The following is a 10,780-nucleotide window of genomic DNA, read 5'->3' as shown; positions in this document are numbered from 1 at the left end:
ATGCCTCCCTGGGCTTGTCCCACCAAGGCTGCGTTGATCATCCGCTGGTAGTCTGGTGCCTTGGGATCAAAGGGAGTGGAGAAGGCCTCAAATATAGTTGTTCACAGAACTGGCTGGGGCTTCCATCAGGCCTTTGGAGCACTTCTGATATTTTCTTCATGTTTAGGGGCCTTTTCCCCCTTCTTTTAAGCCACCAGTGAGAGCCTTTTGATATCTTTGTGTCTTTAGGAGGTCATCCTCTTTGTTGGGGTCCCACCCTGAGTGTGTCTGGAAACTGGTTCTGGGCATAGGCTTGAATGTTTCCCAAGCATGTTTCTCTAGCCATTTTAAAGCTGCTTGGGTCACTCATCTGTGTTCCTCTGTCAACCCAGATGGCCTGGTGGGTCTGGATAATGGACTGTATCAGATCATTCATGGCCCGGGCTTCTCATTGTAGGAGGGAGTATGATTTTTCCAGTTTAAGAGATCATTGGAGGTGAAAGGCTGGCACACAAAAATGCATTGTCATGGTCAACCTAGGCAGGTCCTCTAGTATCTTGTTGGGGCATCTGGAGGGCTCTCATCTGGGTTATGGCTCTGGTCTTGGGACAAGTTCCAGTCTTAGTCTCAGAGGGTAGAAGAGACTTTGGCTCTGGGGAAGCCTCTGGCACTGAGGACATCAAGGAGGAAGGAGTAGCTGGGCCATCATCTGTTGCCTCTGGGGATAAGGGGCCTGGTTTTTTTTGGTGGTCTTGGCAAAGTTGGGTAGAGTGGCACATAAGGTGGTGAGTTGTCTTCTGGCTCACTGGGCAAAACTGGTTTCCTTTGTCTTTTTTTTTTTTTTTTTGTCAAGTTTTGTTTGTTTGTATTGCTTAGTTCCCATAAGCTGGGTCTTAGAGGCTGCTGCATTTGAGCTAACATCAACTTGGACTGTCCTTCTAGATAGGCTCTCAACCAACGAGGTTTTTTCCACACATCTCTTGCCAGTGATCAATATAAGGGAATTGGTCTGGGTTTTCCAGGGGGTTCCAATAACTATTAAAAGAACCTCACTAATCTTTAGACACTTTTGTCTAAAGATCCTTCTGGTAGCCATCCCACCTCAAAGGTTGACCACTCTAATTTGCAGAGAGTATGTAACCTTTGTGGAGTGAGTTTCACCCCATAGTCACCATCAAAATCTTTCTTAATGTTCTCTGACATGCATTTCAAAGGACTCACTTCGCTTTGTGTGCTCCTGTCTTCCACCCTGCATCCATGTCGCACACTTAGGATAAGACTTGCTTTGTCCATCTCTGGCCATCCCCTCTCGAGGACTTGGGGTCCTCTTAGCCTTGCAGGTCAGTATCAACCCCCAACCAGGAGCTTCCTCCTAGACGTTGGTTGGTGGAAATCTGTCACAGACTGGATGAGGCACCACGGAACTCAGATGGGGACTCTGCATTCACCTTGGTCCTGAGGCCGGGTTGGAATCCTCCCTTGTCCATCTCATTCACACACTTTCACACAGACGTGGTCAGAGCAAAATTTCTATACTGCCCCAGTTCCAAAATTCCAAAACCAAAGGAGGAGCCACAGTTCTCTGCTGGCTGACCCTGAGCAGAGACTATGGGGCGACTCCCCAGGTCCTTTTCAGCTCCAGTTCCTTCTGGAGTTACTCAGGGCCCTTCAGAAGTTGATCCAGCCTCTCTCCCACCTGCATAGGCCTCTAAGGGGAAGTCAGGTGGACACCACTAATGGGCCCAGGTCCCACTGCTCGGCTGGGCCATGCCCCAGGTTCCCTCGCCTGGTTCTGGCTCCATGTGAGTTCCACTGTGCTCTGGGCACCAGTGAGTCACCTCGCCTATAGGCAAAGTTGCCTGTGGTACACCAAGGAGAAGGGTTGTCCTCCAACGTCCAGGGGATGCCAGGCCCAGAGACAAGAGAGGCAGAAAAGCCATCTTCACCTCCTCTGTCCCATCTGAGTCTCCAAATGATATAGGACAGATGAGACTGGACAACTGAGGAAATTTCAGGAAGCAGGTTTACTTAAACTGCAGTGGTCCAGAGGGGCTAATGCCTAAAAATCTCCACACCTGAGTCTGGAAATTCTTCTAGACTCATATAGGACAGTAGGAGCAGGTGGGAACATAGTTACTCTTTGTCCCCTATTCTTAGGCTAGACAGGCTTCAAACGTTTTGTCTGCAAACCTGGCATTTACGAGAAAGAGGTAGCTTCAAACAACATTGAACTCTGCAGCACTCCTGTGAAATCCTATGGACACTCTTTGTAAAAATCTTTCTGACAAGAGGAGAAGCTTAATCATGGTGGGGGGTCTTTTGGGTGGGCTACCTTGTCTATCTTGTCTACCTTGTCATAACTATTTCCACTACCTATTTGAGAATATTGTTGTCACAAAGAAATCCCAACCTGTTAGTGTCACTTCCCATTCCACACACCTCTTGCCACCATTCCTAGGCAGACACAAATCCACTTTCTACCTCTGGGTTTGCCTAGTCTGGACATTTCCTATAAATGGAATCATGTAACAGAGGGTTTTGTGACTGGGTTCTTGGCATAATATTTTCGAGGTTCATCTATGGTATCATATAAATTGCTACTTCGTGACTGTGGCTGAGTCACACTGTACCACTGCACCATACTTTGCCTATCTATTCAGCAGCTGGAGGACCTTTGGGTTGTTTCCTCCTTTGAATTGTCATAAAAAGTGCTGCTGTGAACTTTCATGGGCAGGTTTTTATGTGAACATGTATTTTCATTTCTCTTGAGCATACACCTAGGAGTAGAATTGCTGGGTTGTATGGTGACTCTTTTCCATTTTGAGAAACTTCCAGTTTTTCAGAGTGGCTGTGTTGTGCCCTCACACCAGCAACATCTGAGAGTGTCCATGTGTCCGGGTACCCCAGTGCCTTTTGTATTCAGCCACCCTGTGGGCATGCAGTGGCATCTCATGGTGGTTTGGATTGTACCTCCCTAACAACTAGTGGTGTTAAGCATCTTTTCACACGCTGCTTAGTGCTTCATACATCTTCTTTGGAGGAATATCCACTCAAATCCTTCCCAGTTCTTTAACTGGGGCTTAAGCGTCTTTTTATTTTTTAATTACAAGAGTTCTTTCTACATTGTAGTGTCAGTCCCTTATCAAATTGTGATTTTCAAGTATTTTCTCCTCTTCTGGGGTTGTCTTTTGACTTTCTTGCTGGTGCTTTCAAAATACAGGGAAATTTTAATTTAGATAAAGTGCACTTCATCTAGTTTTTCTTTGATCACTTGTGCTTTTGGTGTCCTAAGAAACCATTGTTTAGCTCATGACCACAAAGAATTGTTCATACATTTTCTTCTAAGAATTCTATAGTTCTGGCACTTACATTTGGGTCTATGATCCATTTTGAGTTAATTGTTGTATTAAGCGAGGAAGGGCTGGGCATGGTGGCACATGCCTGTAATCCCAGCAGCTCGGGAGGCTGAGGCAGGAGGAAAGCCAGCCTCAGCAACTTAGCAAGGCACTGAGCAACTCAGTGAGACTCTGTCTCTAAACAAAAACACAAAACAGGACTGGGGATGTGGCTCAGTATTCAGTGCCCCTGAGTTCAATCCCTGGTACCCCCCAAAAGAAAGTATGAGGAAGGATTTGTATTCCTTCATTAGCAAATGGATATCCAATTGTCCCAGCATAAAGGTCACCTTTGGGATTAATAAATATTCCAAGCAGCAAAATATTTATATAGAGCCCCTTTTCCACTACCATTCCCTACATGATGTTTCCTTCATGCAGCAAGAAGCAGTGGTAGAAAAAACAAAAAACCCGACCAATAAATGGGCTAAAGAACTAAGCCGACACTTCCCAGAAGAAGATACACAATCAATCAACAAATATATAAAAAAAGTTCAACATCTCTAGTAATTAGAGAAATGCAAATCAAAACTACTCTAAGATATCATCTCACTCTAGTCAGAATGGCAATTATCAAGAATACAAGCAACAATAAGTGTGAGGATATGGGGAAAAATACTCATACATTGCTGGTGGGACTGCAAATTAGTGTAATCACTCCGGAAAGCAGTATGGAGATTCCTTAGAAAACTTGGAATGGAACCACTACTTGACCCAGTTATCCCACTCCTTGGCCTATACCCAAAAGACTTAAAACAAGCATACTACAGTGATGCAGCCACTTCAATGTTCATAGCAGCTCAATTCACAATAGCTAAGCTATGGAACCAACCTGGATGCCCTTCAATAGATGAATGGATAAAGAAACTGTGGTATATATAAACACAATGGAATATTACTCAGCTTTAAAAGAGAATAAAATTATGACATTTGCAGGTAAACGGAGGGAGTTGGAGAATATCATGCTAAGCAAAGTAAGCCAATCCCAAAAAACCAAAGGCCAAATGTTTTCTCTTAGATGTGGATGCTGATCCTAATGGGGGTAGGGGGCAAGGGAAGAATGCAGGAACTTTGGATTGGGCAGAGGGGAGTGAGGGGAGGGAAGCAGGCAGGGGAGTGGGGAAGATGGTGAAATGTGATTGACAACATCATTACCCTGAGTACTTGTATGATTGCACGAATGGTTGTGATGCACAACCAGAGAAATGAAAAGCTGGGCTCCTTTCGGGTACAATGAATTGAAATGCATTCTACTCTCAGGTAGAACTAATTAGAACAAATTTTTTAAAAAGGGGGAAAAAAAAAAAAAGGAAGCAGCGGTAGGGCAGCTCTCTCTCTGCTTTGATTTAAGACCAGGAAACCAAGATGGAAGCCCCAGCTGAGGGTGGTTTGCATGGCTCTCCCTAGTGGCCATTTAAGTGTTCCCTTGTCTTTTCCCTGGGTCCTGGTGTCATTTCAGGTATGTTCAGTATATCTGTGCTCAATTCAACACGTTGTGGTGGGATTGCTGGTATTTTCTTTATGTAAGTGGATCCATGTGTCCCAGAAGTTCCTGTAGATCCTACCCCATTCCAGAAGCTGGGCGAGCTGGTGGGTGCCTTTCAGCATGGGCAGCCTGAAGGATGCCTTGGTATTCAGATTTTGTCTTCAGTCTCTTGTTGGACTTGGTCAAACAAAAGGCCCCAGCCTAGTTCAGTGCTCTTTACCTTGCCTTTGGAATTCACGTGGGTGTGATGGTGTTGTCCACATGGTTTGTGCATCCGCTCAGGTGAGGGCAGGGACTGAGCCTTCTTCTTAGGAAAACAACAGCATTAATAACAGCTTATGGATGTTGACAAGTCATGCTGTGCCAAACAACCGGCTGAAGCACTTCACATGAGCAGGAGCACCCCGTTGCTGTTGCAGCAAATTATCACAGCTTGTAATGCCTTGAAACAGCCCAAACTGATTCTCATATAGTTCTGGAGGGCAGAAGTCCAAAACAAACCTTGTGAGGATAAAAAAGCAAGGTGCCTATAGGGCTATTTCCTTCGGCAAGCTCTCGGGGAGAATCCATTTGACTTTTCAGCTTCTTTGGTCCTTGGCTTCTGTCCCTACATGGCTTCAGGTTCTCCCCCACAGCTTCCTTCCTCCACTCTGGGTCTCTCTTAGAAAGTCTTGTGATTCCACAAGGCCTCACTGGATCATCCAGGATATGCAGTCCGATCTCTAGATCTTTAAGTTCACCTCTTCGGCAAAGTCCCTTTCACCATAAAAGGCCACATTCACAGGTTCCAGTGATGAGGACCTGGGTATCTTTGGAGCTATTATTCAGGTGGCCACAAGCACCGAGCTCTTAATGCATTAGATAAACCCTTGCAGGGGGGAGGTGTGGGCCCCGGTGGATGGGTGAATGCCAAGTGCTATCATTGGTGGCATCCCAGCTCTTACCTTTGTGGAGTGTGTGGTCTCCCCTCTTTCAGGTCTTGCCCAAATCTCCCCTTCAGTGAGGGTTTCTTGACCCTACCGTGACATTGCAGCTTGCCTCCTCCACACACTCCTGATCCTCTGAGCCTGCTTTCCTTTTTCCCATTGCTTTTTGTCCTCTAATACACCATATAATTTACTTTATTATTACCTTTGTTAGTATTCGTCTGTTTTCCTCACTAGGATATGAACTCCATAGGGCAAGGATTTTTCTCCATTGTGGTCTCAGATGTATCCTAAGGTATAGGGCAGTGCCCAGCATATAGTAGGTGCTCAATATACTTGTGTACATATGTGAACTGAATAGCTTCACTGAACCTCTCAGCTTTGAGCCTCTTTATCTGTGGTGGCCAATCTTGGCTTTCATGGCAATCAAGTTCTTGCCGTTGTGAAGCCAATCAATGCTAGGTGATCTATGGACTATCCTGTCACTGGTCTCCATCCCATCCCACTAACACACTGGCAACTTTGATCTCTATAACACAGATGACCTCAATTCTCTTCTCTACCAAGATTTGCAAAAGTCTCAGAGGGAGACGGTTTGACTTTGAATATGTGTTGAAGGACAAACTTCTTGGAATTAAAAAGACTGCAGAGTTGTAGTGGTAAGGTGTCCCTGGCTGAAGTTGCTGGGGCTGGTTATGTTGGGCTATCCTATTTCCACTGTTCTGCCTGGAGGTTCTGAGTCGGTGGGGTCTGTGGTTGCTTAGGCTCAGGATGGTTGCTGAAGGGGGTCTTGAATACCTGAGGAGGAATGGTAGGAGGGCTGCATGGTTCCATAGATTTCCTGAAATTGCACGTGCATTTTGGTGTGCATGAGTATTCCCAAGGAAAACGGACACACGGCTGGCATCAGTGTTCGCAGGGAGCATGAAGCACTTCTGCACTGGCCCAGCTCTGAGCACTGTGTGCTTCTATGACTTGTGACATACGGCAGAAATTAACAGGCAGACCCCAGCTCAGAAAGGAAAGGCAGTGGCTTGAAAGGTGTGCGCCTGGCCCTGTTCCTACCCGAGCTGTTTTTAAAGATGCTGATCCAGGCACTGGTTCAAATCTCAGACTGGCCAATCCTGATTTCTGCAAGACCCTGGGCATTCCTCAGGGTTTCAGTTTTTCTCACAGGTGAAACAGGGATAGCTCTAGTTTACTTTGTGTGACACAAAATGATACAGAATTCAAAGCATTCATGATAAAGGGAATAATTGCCTTTTCTCTGTGCAGTGCCAGACTGTCGTATTCTCCACTCCATCCATCCATCCACATACCATAAACTTTCATCTTCTCACTGTAAGTATAAAAGCTACCAAGTACATTTAAAAGAGCTTTATATAAAGCACTGATCCTCATAAACAATCATGAATAAACAGGTCCAGAGAGTTCAGGCCATGTGACCAAAGTCATATGGGTCACAAGCAGTGGAAAGAGCTTGATGGAAGATCTGATTCTATCTCATGCCAACGTTAGCCAATATCACCCACTCCACATTCTGATGACAGAGAAGGGGGCAGCCACAGAGATGAGTCTGGGAATAGTCTACTAAAATATGCATGCATATTATAACATGTTCCTTATCAAACCAGGGTTTGTTTTAATATCAAGTAATTCCCCCCAAATTTGAGATGAGTGGTGTTTCAGGAAGGGGCACACCCCAGTGTAGCTCTCTGCCACAATCCCCATCCACACCCCTCTCCTCCCCTGGGCTGCTTCAGAAGCTCCCAGAGGCAAGATTTGAATCTAATTCCTCCTTTCTCCCTCCCAAGGCCTAGCCCAGTGCCCAGCATGAAACAGGCACACAGATAATGAACTTGGCAATGACTTATTGAATTCCTGCCTGCCCAAGTCCAGTGCCATGGAAGATTCAGAGGGTTACATGTGGTCCTTGCCCTCTGGACACTTTCAACAGGGCTGGAGAGGTCAGGCTTCCAGAATTGGCCTGAGGAGAATCTCCCCAAGATTCTTGGCACAGCATTTTAATAGTTTAGAACTGTGATAAAGTAATATAAGAAATGGCAGATCATTAGACACAAAACATAAAGTTTCATTAACTAGGACAAATTTTGTAGAAAGTGACAACCTGTTCCCCTGGAAAGACAGCATTGTGTCACTTCAAGAGCACGCCTCAGAACTATCAAGTGCAAATTATTGATGTTGAAACTGCTGTTTCCCAAGAAGAAAAAATTGAAAACAGTTGCCTGCCCAGATGCTATCTGCCATGCCACATCTCAGTTTCTGATTGATTGGATGTCCAGGGTCACATTTGGAACTTCAGCAGCCCAAATAAACCCATGCTCCTTTCTAACACACTTGGGTAGGTTCTGGGTCACCCCAATTCAATTCCCTCATCAAATATTTACCAAGCTCACCATATAGGGCCTGGGATTCCTAGAGAGCTAGTGACACATGATGACCCACGAACTTAGAAAAAGAAACACGGACTCAAAATCCGGGTTCCTCCACTGATTCCCTGAGGACATTTGCAAAGGGTCATTTTCCCTTTCTGAGCCTGAGTCTTTTAGATCGTAACATGGAAAGCTTCATACTTGCTTTGCAGGCAGTTGCAAAGATGGGGTGAGAGACACAGAGAATGGCCCCAGGTCGGAACTTCCCAGCAGGGCACTAGTGGAAGTGGCAACTGTAGAAAAAACTAAGGACGTGGTCTCCAATTTCAAGAAACTCCCAGTCTGCGGAAAGGTCCAGTGTTAAGGGATAAAGGTCTTCAGTGTGATGGGTATGACTGTAGTTTTTGAAGCTAACATTTACTGAATATGTGCCACATGCCACACATCGTGGCACACAACTGCACTTGGATGATTCCATTCATCCTGTACAAAACCGGAGAGGAGCTCTGCAGGTGCCAAAGCACAGGAGAAGGTGTCAGGGCAAAGAACAGGCAGGTACATCGAGCCAGCAGGACAAAGCAGCCCCCATTGTTTAAGAGGCAGGGATTGGGGTAGAGGTTCTGGGGTGAGGACAGTGGAGTCTAGAATATAAGGAGGAGTGGACAGGATTAAGGGCCACCTGAAAGGCCAGGCACAGGACTTGGACTTTTTACCTGGAAGATATGGGGAGCAATGAAGGATGTTAAAGGTAGGCTTGCTGATAAGCAGGGAGTGTGATCTACTACCTGCGTGCAAAGAGGAGATTACTCTGACAGTATGTTGGAACGAGTGGCCTCATCATGTTTTCCAACTAAATTACAACTTGCTACATACCAGTTTTGTACAAGTGCCACTTCCTCCCCTAGAAGCCAATTAGTTCCTTGAATTAAATGTTGACCCTAATTGCTTGTGGTCTCCCACAAGTGCCTGGTATTGGTAGGTGCTTCAAATTTTTGTTGAATGAGTAAGTGGTTAAAAGCATGAGTGGATTTCACATTTAGGTCCATGGTCTCTGAAGAATTGAATTTTGAGCTAGATTTAAGAATATGTATACTTTGGAGGTGGATCACATCCAAGTGTAAATGAGAAGACAAGAAAAGCTTCTAGAAGAAAGCACAGGAAGACATCCTGATCACAAGGCTTTCTTAAACAGAATATGAACACACCAGCCACCAAAGAAGATTGATAAATTGAACTTCATTAGGATTAAGAATGTCCATTCCTAAAAGATACTACTTGAAAGTAAAAAAGCAAGTTACAGACTACAGGCAGAATTTATCTTTACATATATATGATGAAGAACCCCTTACCAATTAATTTAAAACCCAATTTAAAATAACGGGGCTGGAGGTGTGACTCAGGGAGAGAGCACTTGCCTAGCATGAGTGAAGCCCTGGGTTGGAACCCCAGCACCACAGAAAAAAGCAGCAGTGACAGAGCCTGAATAACCTCCTAACAACAACAGGACACCAAGTGGTTAGAAAGTATATAAAAAAGTCACTCACCATCATTATTCATCAGAGAAATACAAATTAATACAAGAGATGTCATTGCACATCGATCAGAAGGGTACAATTAAAAGACTGACATCACCAATTACTACAGGATGTGGAGCAACTGGAACTCTCAGACATTCCTGGTAGGAGTATAATTTGGTACAACCACTGTGGAAAATTCCGGCAGTGCCTACTCAAGCTGAACATATGCCCACCCTACAACCCAGCAGTTGAACTCTTGGGCATATCCCCCAAAGGAAACAGCACATACATACCACTAAGACTCATTAAGAACATCCATAACAGTTCACTGTAATAGTCCCAAACTGGGAACAATCCAAAGATCCCTCAGTAGGAAAATGGGTAAGTTGTTACATCTTCACACAATGGTACAGTCATAGCAATAAAGAAATTATTGCTAAAGTGGCAAAAAGGACGGATCTCAAAGACCTCATATTGAGTGAAAGAAACCAAACACAAAAGCTGAAGAATAGGAGAAACTGATCAATAGTGAGAGAAGTTGGAAGAGTGGTACTGAGGAACAGCACAGCTGAGAACCTTCAGGGTTACTGGAAATGTCCTTCATCTTGAACTGGCTGGTCATTTCTCAGGTGTAACCATCCAGAAATATCCACTGAACTGCACCCTCAGGATTAGTACACCTTACTCTATGCTATACTTGGGTAGAGAATTTTTAAAAAGTAAATGAAGGTATTAATTAGTTCCAAAACTTGGTGGTGAAAGAAGAGGTCTAACATATTTCAGAAAAAAGATGAATGGATTAAGTGTTAAAAACAAAATAAAGGTGGGAAGCATGAATAAAATGGGGTAGAATGGAATATTTTAAAACCTAAGTTTCAGATGGAGTTACGAAACAGGTGAAGTTTGCCTAAATCCCAGGGTTAGTATCAGGGAGAAGCAAGAAGGAGCTTGTCAACCCAGGTCTGGAGGGGTGCAGCTGCAAGGGCCCTGGCTGTGCAGGCGGAGAGACTACTAGGTTTTCACTTAAAGTCAACTGGAGGCTAATAATTACTGAGTAGGGCAAGGATGCCACTAGAAGCAAGGA

The sequence above is a fragment of the Sciurus vulgaris genome (assembly GCF_902686455.1).
Source record: "Sciurus vulgaris genome assembly, chromosome: 17".
In the NCBI taxonomy this organism is placed as follows: domain Eukaryota; kingdom Metazoa; phylum Chordata; class Mammalia; order Rodentia; family Sciuridae; genus Sciurus; species Sciurus vulgaris.
Note: the sequence above shows the minus strand (reverse complement) of the source record.